The sequence below is a fragment of the Babylonia areolata genome, chromosome 14 (genome assembly GCF_041734735.1).
Source record: "Babylonia areolata isolate BAREFJ2019XMU chromosome 14, ASM4173473v1, whole genome shotgun sequence".
NCBI lineage: Eukaryota > Metazoa > Mollusca > Gastropoda > Neogastropoda > Buccinidae > Babylonia > Babylonia areolata.
In genome coordinates this window covers 2,714,413-2,737,038 of record NC_134889.1, presented here as the reverse complement: position 1 = coordinate 2,737,038, position 22,626 = coordinate 2,714,413, and the positions used below count along the sequence as shown (strand labels likewise).

Sequence of the window (22,626 nt, the reverse complement as noted above, 5' to 3'; positions counted from 1 at the left end):
AAATGTTACATGTCTGCATGAGCGTGTTTGTGTGCGTCACTGAAACCTGATTGAACGACACAGGAACCAAATGACGAGCGCCCAATGGCAGCTGTCAGTCGGCTCTACCCAGGTAGACAGCCTGCTGTGCAAATGACCCCGTGTTTGTACAGCGAGAGAGTGAAAGAGAGACAGAGGGAAACAGACAAGCACAGGAAGACAGGAAGAAAGGAGAGAGAGAGGGATGGATGGATGGATGGATGAATGGCGAGAGACGGAAACAGAGACAGACAGAAAGACAGAGAGAGAGGGAGTATGGGATCACGATAAATAACAAAAGTAGTACTCTTTGTTTTTCACAAACCCCAAGTGCTTTGAAACGTTCGTTTTGGAGGGGGGGTTGGGGGCGGGGGTTTCGGAAGCCCCAAGGGAACTGTCCTTCCTCCAACAATACGGTTCGTCAACAATCTGCGTAGAATAAAGTGCGTTCTGAGATACGAGAGTTTGTGTGGAGGTGTTCCGTTTCCTTGCCAACGAAATTTGGATATTTTTCTTTGGGGTTATTCCGTTCGCCCTACTGAACATACACATACAGAGTTGTTGTTGTTGTGTTGTTGTTTTAAACTGTCATTTAACGGGAAAAAATATACGATCTAGCAATCATTGCATATCAATGAATTGAATTGTACCGGCCGGCCTTTCTTTTTCTTCAACCAAATCACACTTGTGTAAAGACACTAAATGTAATAAAGAGGAAAGATGGAGAACTCTCTCTCCCCCACTCTCTCTCTCTCTCACTCACATCATACTATCTCTCTCCTTCTCTCTTTCTTTCTCTTTCTCTCTCTCACTCATACTGACGCTCTCTCTCTCTCTCTCCCTTTCTATATATATATATATATATATATATATATATATATATATATATATATATATATGTATGATGTATGTATTGTATTTGTATTCCTTTTTTATCACAACAGATTTCTCTTCGTATTTGTGTTTCCTATCAAAGTGGATTTTTCTAGAGAATTTTGCCAGGAACAACCCTTTTGTTGCCGTGGGTTCTTTTACGTGTGCCAAGTGCATGCTGCACACGGGACCTTGGTTTATCGTCTCATCTGAATGACTAGCGTCCAGACCACCACTAAAGGTCTAGTGGAGGAGGAGAAAATACCGGCGGCTGACCTCAACAATAACTAAAGGCAAAAACATCTGAACTCTGAAGGTCAATCATATGTTCACTTGCTGCCGAATGGTTCAATTTACAGTATTCGTGAACTCTGTGGTACAATATTTAATGCCCTGAAGATACGACAGGAATTCGTTGATAGCACTAAAGAAATTTAGAATTTATTTACAATCCACATGAGGCACTTTTGTTCGACAGGTTTAGGTTAGTATGTATTTTACATTGTGTTGTCGCTGTGTGATTACCATATTGTGTACTTTTGACCTCTTTCTAGGTGCCGGAGGCCTGCAGATTAAGGTTTTTGACTCACTTGTGTAAACTTTAACACTGACATTTTCTGTGCAAATACTTTGTCAGTTGACACCAAATTAGGCATAAAAATAGGAAAAATTCAGTTCTTTCCAGTCATCTTGTTTAAAACAATATTGCACCTCTGGGATGGGCACAATTTTTTTTTTTAAATGAAGCCTAATTATATGCAAACTGCATTTACTGTTATATTTACATTTTTTGTATTCTCTAAACTTGGCACTTTGATCTGATATTCTGACCCAACAACAAGAGCAGTCATTATTATCATTTTTTGTTCAAACAGGAACTTCTTTTGCTAAGCATGGAAGTTTTATTTATTTTGCAAACGTTTTGGTGCAGATAGTAAAAAAAGGGAAATTACTCTGTAATTAATGCTAGGGGACTTAATTTGTTTTAAACTGATCTTTCTCATCTTAAACATTACAATTTGAAATTATACTCAATACATAAAAAGCTTGTGTGTGTGTGTATCACAAGTGAGTATTGAAGGCCTTGCCGCTCTTGTTGTTTCCCTTTTAAAGACTTTTTGTAATCTGGGGATGATAAATTAAGCGGAATGGCGAACGTCGACAGCATGGGATAGTATTATTTGCCCTAAGGAGCTAAATGGTTGGGATACTGTGTCATGAACTGTGCTTTGTGGGTTTGTGACAGTTTTGTGTTGACGCGGTTGAGCATTTGTATGGTTTGACAGTCCTGATGTGGCCCTGTGCGATCGGCTAGACTAGAAGCAACAAGAACAAGAACAAGAACAGCAGCACAGTCCATCAGGTCACAAACAACACGACTCCATTCCAGTCCAATACTCCCCCACCCCCTCCCCCCTCGGAACATCTCCATTTCGCGCACGTGTGCACGCGCGGGAATCTGTAGGGCGGGCAGTGCTTACGTTATGCGCCGCGGGGGTGGGGGCTGTTGGTTGTGGGGAAGTAGAGAGGGAACAGAGACAGGATTGGGGGTGGGGTGGTGAGGGGGCTGGGGATTTGGAAGGAGAGAGGGGGTGGGGGTGAGGGGAGTGGGGTGTGGGGGGTTGGGGAAGAATGGAAGTGTATCAACCAAGGGCTGGGAGAATCGGAATGAGTCCAGTAGGAAGCCCTGGCCCTGAAGCCTAATAACGGCGGCCGACAAGCCATTTCCGCCTCCGGTCCTAATTCGATGCGCGCGCAATCCTCGAGATGCAATTTGTCTCCGCCCACGTTGCGCTGCGAAGTGATACTTGGTGGGTGGGTGGAGCGGGACATGTTCCTTCGTGCGTGTGTGCGCGTGTACTGCGTACCTGTGCTTGTCTGTGCGTGTGTGTGTGTTTGTGTGCGCGCGCGTGTGTGTGCGCGCGCGCGCCTGTGTGTGTGAAAGAGTGTGTGTAGGTGCGAGTGCGAGTGTGTATGTGTGTGCGCACGTATGCGCATTTGTGTATGTACGTATGTGTGTGTGTGTGTGTGTGTGTGTGTGTGTGTGTGTGTGCGCGCGCGCGCGCACGCGCTCTTCACTTTGATACGTGTGTGTAGAGTGCCACTTTCAGTGTAGCAGAGAAGTCAGGTGGGATAACTCTTCAGAAAGGTTCCACTTCATCATCATCAGTCTTCGTCTTCGTCTGGTTCGCTGCCTTGGCTCCGGCGGGGAATTGGCTCAGTAATTTATTGATGGTCTACCCAGACAAGCTAACGACTGAGCTACGTATGTACATCTTACTTTATTTATTTGTCCAGTGTTATCAATGGCCTGGCCGACCACGGAGGCCGGTCCAAGGCCTGTTCTTTTCTCTTGTTCTTGTCGTTCATGTTGATGGACAAGAAAGTTGTTTTTAAGCACTGAACACCTGACGCTGAGCGACTGTAAATGAAAGGAGGTTGGATAAGACAGGCAGAGAGAGAGAGAGGGGGGGTGGATGTGATGGGGGGGGGGGAGGAGAGACAGGGGCGACAGAGAGAGAAAGATAGAGAGAATGAATGAGAGAATGAATGAATCTTTATTTTCCAACGGTGAAGATATTAGCACTTTGGCCGACTTACACATCTGCCGTTGTTCTAAGAGACACACAAACAAGTACGCATATAAATGTAGTTATACTGAATACTTAATACATGTATAATGTACGAGTATAACACAGCGTCAAACTGAGAGACACAACATCGCTCACATCTGTACGGAACGGAAGCGAGTAACGCACACACGCACACACACACACACTAACACAGAGAGAGAGAGAGACAGTGAGATAGAGAGTGAGAGGTCGACAGATATATTGATAGATACATTCATAGATAAATAACTAGCTAGCTACATAGAGAGAGAGAGAGAGAGAGAGAGAGAGAGAGAGAGAGAGAGAGAGAGAGAGAGGAGAGTCAAGGTGAGAGATAGATCGATAGATCGTTAGGTAGAAAGATATAGAGATACACAGAGAGAGCGTGGCAGAGACAGATATAGATAGACAGATAAATAGAGAGCGAGAAAAGAGTGAGAGTGAGAATGAGATAGAGTGATAGTGAGTGAGAGGTAGACATGTAGACAGGTAGATAAATATGGAAAGAGAGAGGGAGGGAGAGAGAGAGGGGGGGAAGAAAGAGAGGGAGAGAGGGGGGGGGGGAGGGAGGGAGAGAGAGAGGGGCCGGACAGGGAGAGGAGGGAAAGATCCGTTTTGGTTTGAAGCGACAGCAATAAGGAGAATAACTCAAAAGCACAAAATGTCAGAGTGCACATCGGCCAAACGCCACAAAACAATGGATGCGGGTGGGACAAAAAAAGGAGGGAGGGTAGGAATTGCCTGCTTAAGAGATAGGGGGAGAAAGAGGGAGGGAGAGAGAGAGTGGGGGATAGAGAGAGAGAGGGAGAGATAGGGAGAGATAGAGATGGAGAGAGAGAGGGAGAGGGGATAGAGAGAGAGGGAGTGAAGAGAGAGGGAGAGAGAGAGGGGGGGAGTGGGGGGGATAGAGAGAGAGGGGGAAAGAGGGAGAGATAGAGATGGAGAGAGAGAGGGGGGATAGAGAGAGAGAGGGAGTGAGAAGAGGGAGAGGGGGGGGAGATAGAGGGACAGAGAGAGAGGAAGGAGGGAGAGAGAGAGAGGGAGAAAGAGAGAGAAAGAGAGGCAGAAGGGAGAGAGAAGGGGAAAAGGGAAAGAAAGAATAAGAGATGACTGACTGATTGATATGGATACACATACAGCGCCTGTCCTCGATCGGAGAACAAGTTCTAAGCGCTTTACAAGCGCGGGGTCATTTGCACAACAGGCTGCCTACCTGGGTAGAGCCAACCAATGGCTGCCACTGGACGCTCATCATTCGTTTCCTGTGTCATTCAGAGTTCAGGCACGCACACATACACAATCATACAAACATGTAAATTTAATATTTTATGTGTATGACTGTTTTGCTTTTATTTACCCCGCCATGTAGGCGGCCATCCTCCGTTTTCGGGGGGGGTGCATTCTGGGTATGTTCTTTGTTTCCATAATCCACCGAACGCTGACATGGATTACAGGATCTTTAACGTGCGTATTTGATCTTTTGTGTGCGTATACAGACGAAGGGAGTTCAGGCACTGGCAGGTCTGCACATTATTATGCTGACCTGGGAGATCTGAAAAATCTCCACCCTTTACCCACCAGGCGCCACCGAGATTCGAACCCGGGACCCTCAGATTGAAAGCCCAACGCTTTAGCCATTCGGTAATTGCGCCGGAGAGACAAATCGTTTACTATGTTTCGGCCACAGGCATACACAGAGGTTAGTGGGCATGGGTGAAGAGTATTAAGAATTAAAAAATGATTATGTGATAACATTACTTTCAACACACTGATTACATCAAATACACTTCGTCGTCCCCATATTGTCTGGGCAAACTGCATGCGATATATTCTGAACAGCTGATATCGTTGATATTCGAGATTCAGTGAAAATACGATCATCACATTTCTTGAAAATTATTACTTGATTTATTGCATTAATTTGTTGTCTCATTTCTTTCAGCATGAAAAAGGAATCTGTCTCTGTCGGTCCGTCTGTCTGTTGTCTCTATCTGATGATGGTCCGTTGATTAGTATTATAATTAGTAGAAGTAGTAGTAGTAGTAGTAGTAGTGGTGGTAGTGGTAGTGGTAGTATTTACTATTGTTATTATTGTTGTGTCTTATCGTTACTGTTTTTGTTGTCACAAGGACAGATTGGAAGACTAGGCAATGCCTAAAATCTTTATCCTTGAGTAATAAAGTTTCTTGAATCTTGAATCTTGAATCTCTCGGTCGTTCTTGGATCGAGAGGAGAGAGATATATAGAGAGAGAGATAGAGAGAGAGGGAGAGAGAGGGAGAGAGATATATATATATAGAGAGAGAGAGATAGAGAGAGAGGGAGAGAGAGAGAGAGAACGAGAAGGGAGAAGAGAGAGAGGGGGGAATGGGGGAGAAAAGGGGAGGCAGAGATCGAAAAGAGAGTGGGTGGGAGGGGGGCGCGAGGGACGAGAGATAGGGAGCAGGGCGGGGGAGTGGGGGGGATAGAGAGAGAGAGAGAGATAGAGAGAGACAGACAGACAGACACGTCCTATCAAGTGACAGTCTTTGGCAGACTGTGCATCATGAAAAGATCAGGTTCAGAGGATGTATGTGAGTGTGTGTGTGTGTGTGTGTGTGTGTGTGTGTGTGTGTGTGTGTCAGCGCGCGCGCGCGCGTATGTGCATGTGTGTGTATGTCTGTGTGTGTGTGTGTGTGTGTGTGTGTGTGTGTGTGTGTGTGTGTGTGTGTGTGTGTGTGTGTGTGTGTGCGTAAGCCCTCCTCCATATTTCACGACACGACACGCATTGTGTCCACTGACGCTTTTGTCACACACTGTCGCTCCTTGGGGCCCGTCCTTTTCCATCTTCTCCAAACAACACACATTCACACACGCGCGCGCGCCCACACACACACACACACTCACACACACGCGCATAAACAGACACAAATACACACACACGCACACACACGCGCGCGCACACACACAACACGCATGCAAACACACAGACACACACAGAGACGCACACACACACACACACACACACACACACACACACACACACACACATGAGAGAGAGAGACAGAGAGAAGAAACGAAACGAATTTTTATTTCAGGGGCAAAAAAGAAAAGAACAGAGAGAGAGAGAGAGAGAGAGAGAGAGAGAGAGAGAGAGACGGACACGGACATTGTTTTACTGCCACTGACATACTGCCATTGGCAAGGGGGACACTGAACAAAAGAATAACGGCGGTTTACAGAGAAACTGACACATTGCTAAGAGTAAAAAAGAAAATCAACAACAACAACATCATAAAATACAGCATACTGCCAAGATTAAAAAGGAGCATAAAAGATCGACCATAAAACATTTTACAAAGTCATTCAGAATTATAAACTGTGGAACTGGTATCAGGGTAGCTGTTTTTTCGATAACTATAATATGGCTTCCAAAGTTAATTCTTTTTCCGACAACCCCAAGCTAAGGCGATAAATTTCCCTAGTGATATTATTCTTACTTCATCATCTATCAAAAGCATACAAGTAAGGTTCATGTTCGTTGAGTTTTCACCACTGAAAATTAAGCATTTCTTTCGAATGTCTTCATAATACTTACACATAAAAAGGAAATGAGTTTCATCTTCAACTGATGCACCACACACACACACACACACACACACACACACACACACACACTGACAGACAGAATGAGAAAGAGTGCGCGAGAGAAAAAACAGAGGACACAGAGCGATACAGAGACAAAGAGTCGAGGTTCTGATAAACAAAGAACACATGCACAAGAAACCAAACCAAAAAAAAAAAACTAAAAAAATCTTTGTCGCTAAAGTTCTGAAGAAGTCATAAAACTGCACCACCACCACCACCACCACCAGCAACAACAAAAATCGGAAACTGGAAATGGATAACTCGTCTTGATACAAGTGAAATGAAAGAAATACGAGCGTAATTTTTTCACAGGCAGAGAGAGGGAGAGGGGACAGAGAGAGAGGGAAAGAGAGGGAGGGACAGAGAGAGAGAGGGTAAGAGATGGAGAGACAGAGAGAGGGGGAGAGCTGTTTACTGACAATAAGTTCCACACAGAAATGTATCGTCACACCTTCGCTTCTCGCTTCCACAACTAATGTGTTTCACCCCTCTCTTCCACAACTAATGTGTTTCACTCCTCTCTTCCACAACTAATGTGTCACTCCTCTCTTCCACAACTAATGTGTTTCACTCCTCACTTCCACAACTAATGTGTTTCACTCATATCTTCCACAACTAATGTGTCACTCCTCTCTTCCACAACTAATGTGTTTCACTCCTCACTTCCACAACTAATGTGTTTCACTCATATCTTCCACAACTAATGTGTTTCACTCTTCACTTCCACAACTAATGTGTTTCACTCATATCTTCCACAACTAATGGTGTTTCACTCTTCACTTCCACAACTAATGTGTTTCACTCATATCTTCCACAACTAATGTGTTTCACTCATATCCTCCACAACTAATGGGTTTCACTCCTCTCTTCCACGAATTATGGGTTTCATTCAGTTACTTCCATAACTAACGGGTTTTACTCCCACCTCCAGAACACACGTGGTTTCACTTCTCACTTCCACGACTAACGGGTTTTACTCTCACTTCTACGAGTAACGGGTTTCAGTTCCACAACTAATGGGGTTTCACTCCTTCACTTCCACAACTAATGGATTTCTCTACTGCCATCTCCAAAGCCGTCGTGTTTCACAAACTTTTCCAGACACCCCCCCCCCCCCAACCCCCACACACCCCCTCCAACCCTCCACCCCCTCTCACCCCGCCTCTCTCCCCACACACATTTATCTCCATCACCTTGCCAGCCAGTCAGCTGATCCGTCGAAATTACTTGGCAAAGTGTCTCGTGTAATGACTTGCGCATCGGCGCGTAGCCTTTTGTATTCAAAAAGCTACACACGACGCGAGCAAGATTGCACATAACACACACACACACACACACACACACACACTGCAAACAATGGAGCGCACGCACGCAGGCACCTGCACAAGTTTACGCGCACACACACACACACACACACACACGCGCGCGCGCGCTTGTACACTTCACAAACAAACGTATCAATTATCCCCTATCCCACCCAACAACCCACCTCTCTCTGTCTCTCTCTCTTTTTCTCCCGTCTCTCTTCCAACCACCCTTCTCTCTCTCCCCCCCCCACTCCCCCGTCTCTCCCACCTAGCCCACGTTTCTCTCTCTCCCTCTCTGTCTCCCCTCTCTCCCCCACCCACCCACCAACCCACATGTTCTATTCTCTGATACACCCATTAGGTTACAAAATCAGTTAAATGCCGTTAAGCAAGAAACAGACATACAACAATTAACAGTAAATCTCGATAATACCAATATTATAGTCTTCCGCAAAGGAGGTCATCTTTCGACTCATAAAAAATTGTGCTATGGTGGTAGATACATAAAAGTAACCAATTCATATAAATATGTAGGAATGTTATTCACAACTAAATTGAGTTTGACGTCTGCGTGGGATGAAGCAAATAGAAAAGGGAAAAAAGGTGTAATCCAAATTATAAAATCACTCAGGAGACTACGGTCGACTGATGCACAGCTTTTCTGGAAACTTTTCGACACACAAATTGAACCAGTCTTAACTATGGAGCGGAAATATGGCGACTCATGACAAATAATCAAATGGAAAGAGTACATACTTTTGCAATGAAGCGCTTTCTTGGTGTCCCATTGCATTCATCAAACACTTTAATGTTTGACGAAACCGGACATCACGATTGTGTAGACAAGCATACGAGATGCTGCCACTACAAGAGAAGAAGGGCAAACAGAACGGGGTATTCCACATCAAGAAAACACTAACGGAACATGGATTCGGTCTGGTCTGGATGTGCCAAGCAGTAGGGCACGAGAGCGGTTTTGTATCTGAATTTAAAGACAGATTTATAGCATGTTACAAACAAAACTGGCACGGAGAAATAGAGAGCAATGATAGATATAAATGGTTCTATTCATTTAAATCAATTTTTCAAACAGAGAAATATATCAAGATCGTAACAAACAAGTGGCACAGAATCTGTTTTGTGGGGCTCAGATTGAGAGTACTTGGACTGAATGCCAACAGAAGATGGTTCCAGAAGATGGTTCGATTCAGACGGAGCAACATCCCCTTGCCCAATGTGTGGCGAAAGCCCAGAAGATGAAAACCATTTCATATTTAACTGCAAAAGATACGAAGAACTGAAAACAAACAAACAAAAAAACAAACAAAAAAGTACCCTTTTCAATACAGCTCCAGTACAGAGAAAAGACTCATTCGGCATACTGATGACAGAAAATGAAGATACGATACTCTCACTATCCGATTCCGAGGCAGTAAATATACGTAAAACATCTACCATCGGTCCAAATACACATTAATCATTTAAAAAAAAAAATAGTATGGATTAAATGAGGGGCAAAAAGGCACAGACAAAAAGGAAGGGTTACATTTGGCTGGTCAATCTCGACAATGTATTTTTATGATGTGCTCGCATTGATAATACGTGTTTCGGTGTTGCATGCTTAAATAATCATTATATGTTTCATATGTACTTTGTTATGTGTTCGTATTGATATGATGTGTGTCGATGTCACATGCTTAAATACTTATTATACGGATAATATGTACTTTGTTTCCTGTGTACAGTACTTATGGAACGAAAAAACGAGATCCATAAAAAGGCGTCGGCTCAGGACAGCCACCGACGGCCATCTAGCTCCACCGTGCTGTGTGCATGCCACACGCAGTTGGCCCCCGGGGTGTGTCTACCCATGCATGCGAAGTCTGGATCCGGCAGAATCTGCGGAAGAAACCTATCGGTTCAACGGAGAAGGCGGTTACAGCAACGCACTGTGGAGTGCAGAGAGCAAGATGAGATACCGAAAGGATATCTTGGCCATCCACTGCATCCGTGCTCATCCTCCAGTCGTCTCCACTTAGTCTTGCCAATGGAAATTGGTGAACCCGGACGAGACAGTGAGGTCGACGTTGTGCAACTCCTCTTCACTTTAAACAAACTCATCGCGCAAGTCATCAGTCATCTTCAATGAGCATCCCCCCGCCTCCCACAAGGACTTTTTAAGCAAATGAAAAAAAAAGGCACAGTACCCGCCTCCCACAAGGACTTTTTAAGCAAATGAAAAAAAAAAAGGCACAGTACCCGCCTGCCACATGGACTTAAGCAAATGAAAAAAAAAAGGCACAGTACCCGCCTCCCACATGGACTTTTTAAGCAAATGAAAAAAAAAAGGCACAGTACCCGCCTCCCACATGGACTTTTTAAGCAAATGAAAAAAAAAAAAGGCACAGTACCCGCCTGCCACATGGACTTAAGCAAATGAAAAAAAAAGGCACAGTACCCGCCTGCCACATGGACTTTTTAAAGCAAATGACAAAGTACCAAAGTGCCGCTTATCCCTTGGTAGTGTCGTTTACTTTGTTTTTCCCTTCCGTCTCATTTGATTTGTTTTGTACAATTTTGTTCTGATTTGTACCTACTGTGTCACTGCATAATGATATTGAACATTTCAGCGTTCAGTGTTCTGTCTCTCTCCCCTCCCTCTCCCATTCACTCTCTCTCTCTCTCTCCCTCTTTCTTCCCTCTCTCTCCCACCCACCCACCCTTCTCTTTTTTTTCTCCCCCCTCTCTCCCAACCCGCCTACCCCACCCCCTCCTCTCTCTCTCTCTCTCTCTCTCTCTCACACACACACACACACACACAACTCGAAATATCGATGTTTACATGAGCGCAAAACTTTTTTTCTCATTTCACATTCACACTCACATGCAGGTAGTTGCGCGCGCGCACACCACACACACGCACACAAACACACACATTCACTTGCAGAGATTACGGCACCGCCGTTTCCATGGCTACGAAGTGACAAAATCCCATTCGCTCCTTTTCATTGTGTCGGAGCAGACTCTTCATTCTGAAGCTGTGGTGTTGCCACGGAGACTCTGTGTGTGTGTGTGTGTGTGTGTGTGTGTGTGAGTGCGCGCGCGCGCGCACGCGTGTGTGGTGTGTGTGTGTGTGTGTGTGTGTGTGGTGTGTGTGTGTGTGAGTGTGTGCGCGCGCGCGTGCATGTGTGTGTGCGTGTGAGTGTGTGTGTGTGTGCGTGTGTGTGCGCGCGCGTGTGTGTGTATGCGTTTGTGTGTGGGTGTGTGTGTATGTGCGTGCGAGTGTGCATGTGTGTGTGTGATGTGGTGTGTGTGTGTGTACATGTGTGTATGCCTGTGTGTGCGAGCGTGCATATGTGTGTGTGCGTGCGCGCGCGCGTGCATGTGTGTGTGCGTGCGTGCGTGCGAGCGTGCATGTGTGTGTGCGTTTGTGAGAGTATGTGCGTGCTTGTAAGTAAGTGTGTGTGTGTGTGTGTGTATGCGTGCATATACGTGTGTGTGTGTGTGTGAGTGTGTGCTTAATATGTGACTACCATCTTTCTCATTATCCTCGGTCTTCTTTCACGCGTGTGTGTGTGTGTGTGCGCGCGCGCGTGTGTATGTACGCGTGCATATACGTGTGTGTGAGCCTGCATGTGTGTGTGTGTGTGTGTGTGTGTGTGTGTGTGTATGTGTGTGTGTGTGTGTGTGTGTGTGTGTGTGTGTGTGTGTGTGTGTACGCACGCGCGTGCATGTCTGTGTGTGGGAGCGTGCATATGTGTGTATGGTGTGGTGTGTGTGTGTGTGTGCGTGCGCGTGTGTGTGTGTGCGTGAAAGTGCTGGTGTCAGGGGTCCTGTTACATCATTATGTTGCATGTGCTTTGAGAGAGAGGGAGGGAGGGAGAGAGAGAGGGGGGAGAGAGAGAGGGGGAGAGAGAGAGAGAGAGAGAGAGAGAGAGAGAGGGAGAGAGAGAGTCACTTCTGATTAAAACGTGCAAACTGACACACACGTGGGGGCGTGGGGGTCAGCGTCACCTGCGAAAGAAAACGGTCCATGTTGTGGCTGTGTACCAGGAAGTCCTGATACAGTCAGACAGGACGCTGGCTGGTGACTGCTGATTGTCACGGTACGCTTCTGACCTCCAGACAGACTGGGGAGGAGGAGGAGGAGGAGGAGGATATTGGGGAGGGGGGGGGGAGGAGGGCGGCGGAGAGGGGATGGAGGTGTGGGGTGGGGGGGGGCAGAACGTAGAACAACAAGTAGACGGAGGAGGAGGAAACGGTGGAGGAAGAGTAGGAAGAGATGATGATGATGATAGAGATTGTGGAGGAAGAGTTGGAGGAGAAGGAGATGATAGAGATTGTGGAGGAAGAGTTGGAGGAGGAGGAGATGATAGAGATTGTGGAGGAAGAGTTGGAGGAGGAGGAGATGATAGAGATTGTGGAGGAAGAGTTGGAGGAGAAGGATGAGGAGATGATAGAGATTGTGGAGGAAGAGTTGGAGGAGAAGGATGAGGAGATGATAGAGATTGTGGAGGAAGAGTTGGAGGAGGAAGAGATGATAGAGATTGTGGAGGAAGAGTTGGAGGAGGTGGAGATGATAGAGATTGTGGAGGAAGAGTTGGAGGAGGTGGAGATGATAGAGATTGTGGAGGAAGAGTTGGAGGAGGTGGAGATGATAGATTGTGGAGGAAGAGTTGAAGGAGGTGAAGATGATAGAAATTGTGGAGGAAGAGTTGGAGGAGGTGGAGATGATAGAGATTGTGGAGGAAGAGTTGGAGGAGGTGGAGATGATAGAGATTGTGGAGGAAGAGTTGGAGGAGGTGGAGATGATAGAGATTGTGGAGGAAGAGTTGGAGAAGGAGATGATAGAGATTGTGGAGGAAGAGTTGGAGGAGAAGGAGATGACAGAGATTGTGGAGGAAGAGTTGGAGGAGGAAGAGATGATAGAGATTGCGGAGGAAGAGTTGGAGGAGAAGGAGATGATAGAGATTGTGGAGGAAGAGTTGGAGGAGAAGGAGATGATAGATTGTGGAGGAAGAGTTGGAGGAGAAGGAGATGATAGAGATTGTGGAGGAAGAGTTGCAGGAGAAGGAGATGATAGAGATTGTGGAGGAAGAGTTGGAGGAGAAGGAGGAAATGATAGAGATTGTGGAGGAAGAGTTGGAGGAGGAAGAGATTATAGATTGTGGAGGAAGAGTTGGAGGAGGAAGAGATGATAGAGATTGTGGTGGAAGAGTTGGAGGAGGAGGAGGAGGAGATGATAGAGATTGTGGAGGAAGAGTTGGAGGAGGAAGAGATGATAGAGATTGTGGAGGAAGAGTTGGAGGAGGAAGAGATGATAGAGATTGTGGAGGAACAGTTGGATGAGGAAGAGATGATAGAGATTGTGGAGGAAGAGTTGGAGGAAGAAGAGATGATAGAGATTGTGGAGGAAGAGTTGGAGGAGGAAGAGATGATAGAGATTGTGGAGGAAGAGTTGGAGAAGGAGGAGATGATAGAGATTGTGGAGGAAGAGTTGGAGAAGGAGGAGATGATAGAGATTGTGGAGGAAGAGTTGGAGGAGGTGGAGATGATAGAGATTGTGGAGGAAGAGTTGGAGGAGAAGGAGATGATAGAGATTGTGGAGGAAGAGTTGGAGGAGGTTGAGATGATAGAGATTGTGGAGGAAGAGTTGGAGGAGGTTGAGATGATAGAGATTGTGGAGGAAGAGTTGGAGGAGAAGGAGGAGATGATAGAGATTGTGGAGGAAGAGTTGGAGGAGGAGGAGATGATAGAGATTGTGGAGGAAGAGATGGAGAAGGAGGAGGAGATGATAGAGATTGTGGAGGAAGAGTTGGAGGAGGAAGAGATGATAGAGTTTGTGGAGGAAGAGTTGGAGGAGAAGGAGGAGATGATAGAGATTGTGGAGGAAGAGTTGGAGGAGGAAGAGATGATAGAGATTGTGGAGGAAGAGTTGGAGGAGGTTGAGATGATAGAGATTGTGGAGGAAGAGTTGGAGGAGAAGGAGGAGATGATAGAGATTGTGGAGGAAGAGTTGGAGGAGGAGGAGATGATAGAGATTGTGGAGGAAGAGATGGAGAAGGAGGAGGAGATGATAGAGATTGTGGAGGAAGAGTTGGAGGAGGAAGAGATGATAGAGTTTGTGGAGGAAGAGTTGGAGGAGAAGGAGGAGATGATAGAGATTGTGGAGGAAGAGTTGGAGGAGGAAGAGATGATAGAGATTGTGGAGGAAGAGTTGGAGGAGGAGATGATAGAGATTGTGGAGGAAGAGTTGGAGGAGGAGGAGGAGATGACAGATTGTGGAGGAAGAGTTGGAGGAGGAGGAGGAGATGATAGAGATTGTGGAGGAAGAGTTGGAGATGATAGAGATTGTGGAGGAAGAGTTGGAGGAGAAGGATGAGGAGATGATAGAGATTGTGGAGGAGATGATAGAGATTGTGGAGGAAGAGTTGGAGGAGGTGGAGATGATAGAGATTGTGGAGCAAGAGTTGGAGGAGAAGGAGATGATAGAGATTGTGGAGGAACAGTTGGAGGAGGTGGAGATGATAGAGATTGTGGAGGAAGAGTTGGAGGAGGAGGAGATGATAGAGATTGTGGAGGAAGAGTTGGAGGAGAAGGAGATGATAGAGATTGTGGAGGAAGAGTTAGAGGAAAAGGAGATGATAGAGATTGTGGAGGAAGAGCTGGAGGAGGAGATGATAGAGATTGTGGAGGAAGAGCTGGAGGAGGAGGAGGAGGAGATGACAGAGATTGTGGAGGAAGAGTTGGAGGAGGAGGAGGAGGAGATGACAGAGATTGTGGAGGAAGAGTTGGAGGAGAAGGAGATGATAGAGATTGTGGAGGAAGAGTTGGAGGAGAAGGAGATGATATAGATTGTGGAGGAAGAGTTGGAGGAGGAAGAGATGATAGTGATTGTGGAGGAGGAGGAGGAGGAGATGATAGAGACTGTGGAGGAAGAGTTGGAGGAGGTGGAGATGATAGAGATTGTGGAGGAAGAGTTGGAGGTGGAGATGATAGAGATTGTGGAGGAAGAGTTGGAGGAGGAGGAGGAGATGATAGAGATTGTGGAGGAAGAGTTGGAGGAGGAGGAGGAGGAGGAGATGATAGAGATTGTGGAGGAAGAGTTGGAGGAGGTGGAGATGATAGAGATTGTGGAGGAAGAGATGGAGGAGAAGGAGATGATAGAGATTGTGGAGGAAGAGTTGGAGGAGAAGGATGGGGAGATGATATTGTGGAGGAAGAGTTGGAGGAGGAAGAGATGATAGAGATTGTGGAGGAAGAGTTGGAGGATGAGGAGATAGAGATTGTGGAGGAAGAGTTGGAGGAGGAGGAGATGATAGAGATTGTGAAGGAATAGTTGGAGGAGAAGGAGATGATAGAGATTGTGGAGGAAGAGTTGGAGGAAGAGGAGATGATAGAGATTGTGAAGGAATAGTTGGAGGAGAAGGAGATGATAGAGATTGTGGAGGAAGAGTTGGAGGAGGAGATGATAGAGATTGTGGAGGAAGAGTTGGAGGAGAAGGATGAGGAGATGATAGAGATTGTGGAGGAAGAGTTGGAGGAGGAAGAGATGATAGAGATTGTGGAAGTAGAGTTGGAGGAGGAAGAGATGATAGAGATTGTGGAGGAAGAGTTGGAGGAGAAGGATGAGAAGATTATAGAGATTGTGGAGGAAGAGTTGGAGGAGAAGATGATAGAGATTGTGGAGGAAGAGGAGGAGGAGGAGGAGATGATAGAGATTGTGGAGGAAGAGTTGGAGGAGAAGGAGATGATAGAGATTGTGGAGGAAGAGTTGGAGGAGAAGGATGAGGAGATGACAGAGATTGTGGAGGAAGAGTTGGAGGAGGAGATGATAGAGATTGTGGAGGAAGAGTTGGAGGAGAAGGAGATGATAGAGATTGTGGAGGAAGAGTTGGAGGAGAAGGAGATGACAGAGATTGTGGAGGAAGAGTTGGAGGAGGAGTATAAAGAGATGGAAGAGGTTGTGGAAGAAGAGTTGTACGAGAAGGAAACCATTTTTTTCCGATCTTGAATCTTTCATTGGGACACTTCAACAGTGTATCGCTAGCGTTAAGTTTCAGTTTCAGTAGCTCAAGGAGGCGTCACTGCGTTCGGACAAATCCATATACGCTACACCACATCTGCCAAGCAGATGCCTGACCAGCAGCGTAACCCAACACGCGTTAAGGCGTGGATGAATAAAAAACAAATTGCAATCATATGACAGCAGAACTGAAGACATCATTTCCTCGAATAGATTGTCTCTAAACAACTCTTTATACCTTCTTCTCTTAAGATTGGAGACTCATGTGTAGACTTTGTATCTTCTGTGAACAATGTGTGTGTGACGTTTGATTAAAACTTTTCCATGAAGAAACATGTGCTGCATACTTTAAAATTCGAAAGATCATCATCATCACCATTCTTCTTCTTATCATCATCATCATTATTTTTATTTTTATTATTATTATTATTATCATTACTATTAATATTATCATCATCATCGTCGTCGTCATTATTATCATAATCATCATCATTATCATTCATTACGTGCTTTCTGTTCCGATGATCAAACTAGAGTGTGCTGGAACAACATATAAAATTCCTGATGCAGTGACAGTATCTTTTGGGGGCTTTTTTCCTTCTTTTTTTTTCCTCCACAACTGGCCAATAAATCGTCCTTTTTTCTTCTACTACTCCAACTTCCTTCTTCCTTTCTTCTTCATCCTTTTCCTCCAGTGGCATGAATCACTAAGGCTCTGTTGTGGATCGACAAAAGACGAGGAAGACGCAAAAACCAGAAAGCTTTAAGTCAGCAGAAGACGGCTCAAGCCATGCAGACGATGGCTGATTCACCTGTGGAGGTATTGATCAGACCGAGGCGAAAGAGAGAAGAATGGGGGATGGGGTGTAGGGGTAGGGGTGGACAGCGAGAGAGAGAAAGAGAGAGGGGGGAGAGAGGGGGAGGGAGGGGCAGAGGGAGAGAGAGCGGGGGAGGGAGGGACAGAGGGAGAGAGAGAGCGGGGGGGGAGAGAGGGGGAGGGAGGGACAGAGGGAGAGAGAGAGTGGGGGAGGGAGGGACAGAGGGAGAGAGAGAGAGTGGGGGAGGGAGGGACAGAGAGAGAGAGAGCGGGGGAGGGAGGGACAGAGGGAGAGAGAGAGCGGGCGGGGGAGGGAGAGAGAGAGAGAGAGAGAGAGAGCGGGGGAGGGAGGGACAGAGGGAGAGAGAGAGAGAGCGGGGGATGGAGGGACAGAGAGAGAGAGAGAGAGCGGGGGAGGGAGGGACAGAGGGAGAGAGAGAGAGAGCGGGGGGAGGGAGGGACAGAGAGAGAGAGAGAGCGGGGGAGGGAGGGACAGAGGGAGAGAGAGAGAGAGCGGGGGAGGGAGGGACAGAGAGAGAGAGAGCGGGGGAGGGAGGGACAGAGGGAGAGAGAGAGAGCGGGGGAGGGAGGGACAGAGGGAGAGAGCGGGGGAGGGAGGGACAGAGAGAGAGAGGGAGGGAGGGACAGAGGGAGAGAGAGAGAGAGCGGGGGAGGGAGGGACAGAGAGAGAGAGCGGGGGAGGGAGGGACAGAGGGAGAGAGAGAGAGGGCGGGGGAGGGAGGGACAGAGAGGGGGGGGGAGAGGGAGGGACAGAAGGACAGAGAGAGAGAGCGGGGGAGGGAGGGACAGAGGGAGAGCGAGCGGGGGAGGGAGGGAGAGAGAGAGCGGGGGAGGGAGGGACAGAGAGAGAGAGAGAGAGCGGGGGAGGGAGGGACAGAGGGACAGAGAGAGAGAGAGCGGGGAAGGGAGGGACAGAGGGAGAGAGAGAGAGCGGGGGAGGGAGGGACAGAGAGAGAGAGAGCGGGGGAGGGAGGGACAGAGGGAGAGAGAGAGAGCGGGGGAGGGAGGGACAGAGGGACAGAGAGAGAGAGAGCGGGGAAGGGAGGGACAGAGGGAGAGAGAGAGAGAGCGGGGGAGGGAGGGACAGAGGGAGAGAGAGGGGGAAATAGCAGAAGAGAGAGGAGGGAGGATGGGAGGGACAGAAAGAGGGGGTAATCGGGAGAGAGAGGGGGGAAGGAGGGACACAGTGAGAGGGAGGGAGGACAGAGAGTGGGGAGAGAGAGAGAGGGAGGGAGGGAGGACAGAGTGGGGAGAGAGAGAGAGAGAGGGAGGGAGGACAGAGTGGGGAGAGAGAGAGAGGGAGGGAGGGAGGACAGAGTGGGGGAAGAGATGGGGAGGGAGGAAGGACACAGAGAGAGTGTGGAGAGAGAGGGGGAATGGAGAGAGAGGGAGTGGGCGAGGGAGGGAGGACAGAGAGAGAGGGGGAATCTTGATCTTGGTGAGCTTACAGCAGAGGTTTTACATGACAACGGCATATGGCTGTATAAATGAACAGTTGTCAGTGCACACAAAAGCCTGTTCGCCGAAACATGAGATGCGAGAATGTACCACAATAAGAAGACAAGAGAGGCAAGGCCTTCAAGACTCACTTGTGATACACTTTTTAAAAAAAAATCCAAGCTTTTTATGTATTGAGTATAATTTCAAAATGTAATGTTTAAGATGAGGAAGATCAGTTTAAAGCAAATTAAGTCCCCTAGCATTAATTACAGAGTAATTTCCCTTCTTTACTATCTGCACCAAAACGTTTGTAAAATAAATAAAACTTCCATGCTCAGCAAAAGAAGTTCCTGTTTGAACATAAAATGATAATAATGACTGCTCTTGTTGGGTCAGAATATCAGATCAAAGTGCCAAGTTTAGAGAATACAAAAAATATAAATATAACAGTAAATGCAGTTTGCATATAATTAGGCTTCATTTAAAAAAAAAAAATTGTGCCCATCCCAGAGGTGCAATATTGTTTCAAACAAGATGGCTGGAAAGAACTGAATTTTTCCTATTTTTATGCCTAATTTGGTGTCAACTGACACAGTATTTGCAGAGAAAATGTCTGTTAAAGTTTACCACGGACACACAGACACACACACATACACAGACAGACAACCGAACACCGGGTTAAAACAGACTCACTTTGTTTACACAAGTGAGTCAAAAAGCCTCTGTGATCATGTTCAGTCTTGGAAAAGCAGACTTATTTGTTAGCAACACATGCGTGTTTATATCAAGTGTCTCTGCAGATGATGTTCATGATCGATTATCACACCCACGTCTCCAAACCCATCAATACACATCTGGCATCACTCGTGTTACCACTGGCACACACACACACACACACACACACATACTCTTCCTCTCTCTCTCTCTCTCTCTCTCTCTCTCTCTCTCTCACACACACACACATACACACACACACTCTTCCTCTCTCTCTCTCACACACACACACACACACATACACACACACACACACTCTTCCTCTCTCTCTCTCTCTCACACACACACACACACAAATACACACACACACACACTCTTCCTCTCTCTCTCTCTCTCACACACACACACACTCTTCCTCTCTTTCTCTCTCACACACACACACATATACATTCACACACGCACACGCACACTCCGTCATACACCCCCACACACAAACACACTCACACACGCGCACGCGCACACACACACACACACGCACACACACACACTACTAAACAATTGCATGCGTCGCGCACACCACCACCACACAGGTATGCGAGCAGACACGCACACCCACAAGCCAACACATGCACACCCGCGCTCGTAATTAAGTGCATCACACGCGCAAACCCACACATACCTTGAAGCATGCACGCGACATACCCACACCAACTCTCTTTCTCTCTCTCTCTCTCTCTCTCTCTCTCTCGCACACACACACACTCACATACCTGCGTACACACTCACCCGTGCGTACCTACATGCATGCAAACGCGCGCACACACACACACACACACACACACACACACAAGCTTCTAAACTAAAATAACAACAACAAAAACCAACAACAACAATTTGTCAGTGTATCATCGGCGTCGAACTGCAGAACACACACACAACCTCACCTTCGCTCTCCCTCAGCAGTGTCCGGATTGATACACGGTCACCCCCCTGACCATGAATGATGACGCAGAGCAGTGATGCTGCGGAGACGGAGACGTAGGTGTGTGCTGGTATGTCTTCCTTTCACTACTGTCCGTCTAACGCTGGCCAGTGAAAAGCCATGCACAGGACAAGCAGCCTCTGTGAAGCGCTTGGCACCCAAAACCAAATGGATGCAGCGACACTGCGGGTTCTTTCGCTCTCTCCCGAATGTCGTCTGCTGTGACAGCGGTCGCCAGACACACCGATACACGCAGCACACATCGGTGTTTGATAAATCACCTTGCAAAGTCGTCTTTATTTCGAGAATAAAAATCAGATCAAATCATATTGTTTAACCACACAGGGAATATTTCAGGCACGAAATACCATTCCTTTTTTGGGATCAGTCAGTCCGAATGTTCCTTGTTTTATCTAAGACGTGGAATTAAGTTTGCTTCACATTTTGTTTCTCCATTCGAAGTTTTAGTTTCCATGCAGTGTTCATTGTTTGTTTTCGAACTGGTGTTTTCAATATTTTAAAATCATTGATACATGCTGCATGTCTGTCTGTCTGTCTGTCTGTCTGTCTGGTTGTCTGTCTGTCTCTCTCCTCTTCTCTGTGTCTTGTATTGCCTTGTATTGTATTGTATTTCGCTTTTCGTCACAACTGATTTCTCTGTGTGAAATTCGGGCTGCTCTCCCCAGGGAGAGCGTGTCGATACACAATAGCGCCACCCATTGTTTTGTATTTTTTCCTGCGTGCAGTTTCATTTGTTTTTCCTGTCGAAGCGGATTTTTCTACAGAATTTTGCCAGGAACAACCCTTTTGTTGCCGTGGGTTCTTTTACGTGCGGTAAGTGCATGCTGCACACGGGAACTCGGTTTATCATCTCATCCGAATGACTAGCGTCCAGACCACCACTCAAGGTCTAGTGGAGGGGGAGGAAATATCGGTGGCTGAACCGTGATTCGAACCAGTGCGCTCAGATTCTCTCGCTTCCTTGGCGGATGCGTTACCTCTAGGCCATCACTCCACTCTGTCTGTCTGTCTGCTTCTCTCTGTGTTTAGTCTGTCCGAATCTGTCTGTCTGTCCTTTTTATCTGCCTGGCCCTCTGTTCATCTATCTGTACCACACACACACACACACACACACACACACACACACACACACACACACACACATATATATATATATATATATATATATTGCGGGAACGCAATGTGTGTGCGTGTGTGTATGTGTGTACATATATGTATGTATGTATGTATGTATGTATGTGCATATATGATCAACGAACCCCTTCCAGGTCTTAAACCTGCAACCGTAACCCTCCGAGCGCCATAAAATAAAATAAACCTCACCGTTCTTGCCATTGCATCGTGCACCACTCAAGACCTCTCCTGCACAAACCACGACCTTGCGTGTGACTTCGGTGTCTGCTGCGTGTGTGTGTGGTGGGAATGTGAACACAAACTCAGAGGACGAGACAGTCTTGAGGAGCGAAAAGCACGGACTTCACGTGCAAGTGCCACACACGGGGAAGAAAATGGAGGGGGAGGGGGTGGGGGGGGACTGTACAGCGTACACTGACAAGGTTTCCTTGCGTCTGAAGACTTGGATGCAAGGACTTGATTGATTCAGACATTGCGAACTGATAAGGTTTTTGTCTCGTTTGGACTGGGTTTATTTGATTTTATTTTAATTTGATTTGATTTGATTTAAGGGAATGAGGGGTAGGAGAAAGGAGGAGGAGATGCAGGGAGATTGAGTTCGTCTCTGTACTGTCTGTCTGTGTCTGTGTCTCAGTCTCTCTCTTTCTTTCTTTCTGTCTCTCTCGCTTTCTCTTGTACAACGCTCTCTCTCTCCCCTCCCCCCCTCTCTCTCGCCCCCCCTCTCTCTCCCCTCTCTCTGTGTCTCTCACTCTCTCCCCCCTCTCTCTGTCTCCCACTCTCTCTGTCTCTCTCACTCCCTCTCTATCTCTCCCTCTCTCTCTCCCTCTCTATCTCCCCCCTACTCTCTCTCTCCCTTTCTCTCTCTTTGAACTGTTAGTGTTAGAGAAAGACAGACAAACAGAGGGTGACTCGAGGAAAGGGGCAGAGACAGACAGACAGACAGACACAGTGAGAAGGAAAAAGACGAAGAGCAGATGGGAGAAGAGATTGTGTTAAAAACAACAGCAGCAACAACAACAAAAAAACGAAACACAC

General features: G+C 46.8%; 1 protein-coding gene across 1 annotated transcript in view; it reads right to left on the bottom strand.

Annotated features, from left to right (window-relative positions):
- LOC143289447 (uncharacterized) overlaps nucleotides 1-20,575 on the bottom strand; it is a 122,470-nt gene extending 101,895 nt beyond the window's left edge. The window contains exon 1 of the mRNA XM_076598416.1: nucleotides 20,399-20,575. The gene's annotated coding sequence lies outside the window, so the exon portion shown is untranslated. The remainder of the gene's footprint in view (nucleotides 1-20,398) is intronic.
- Nucleotides 20,576-22,626: the final 2,051 nt, after the last annotated feature.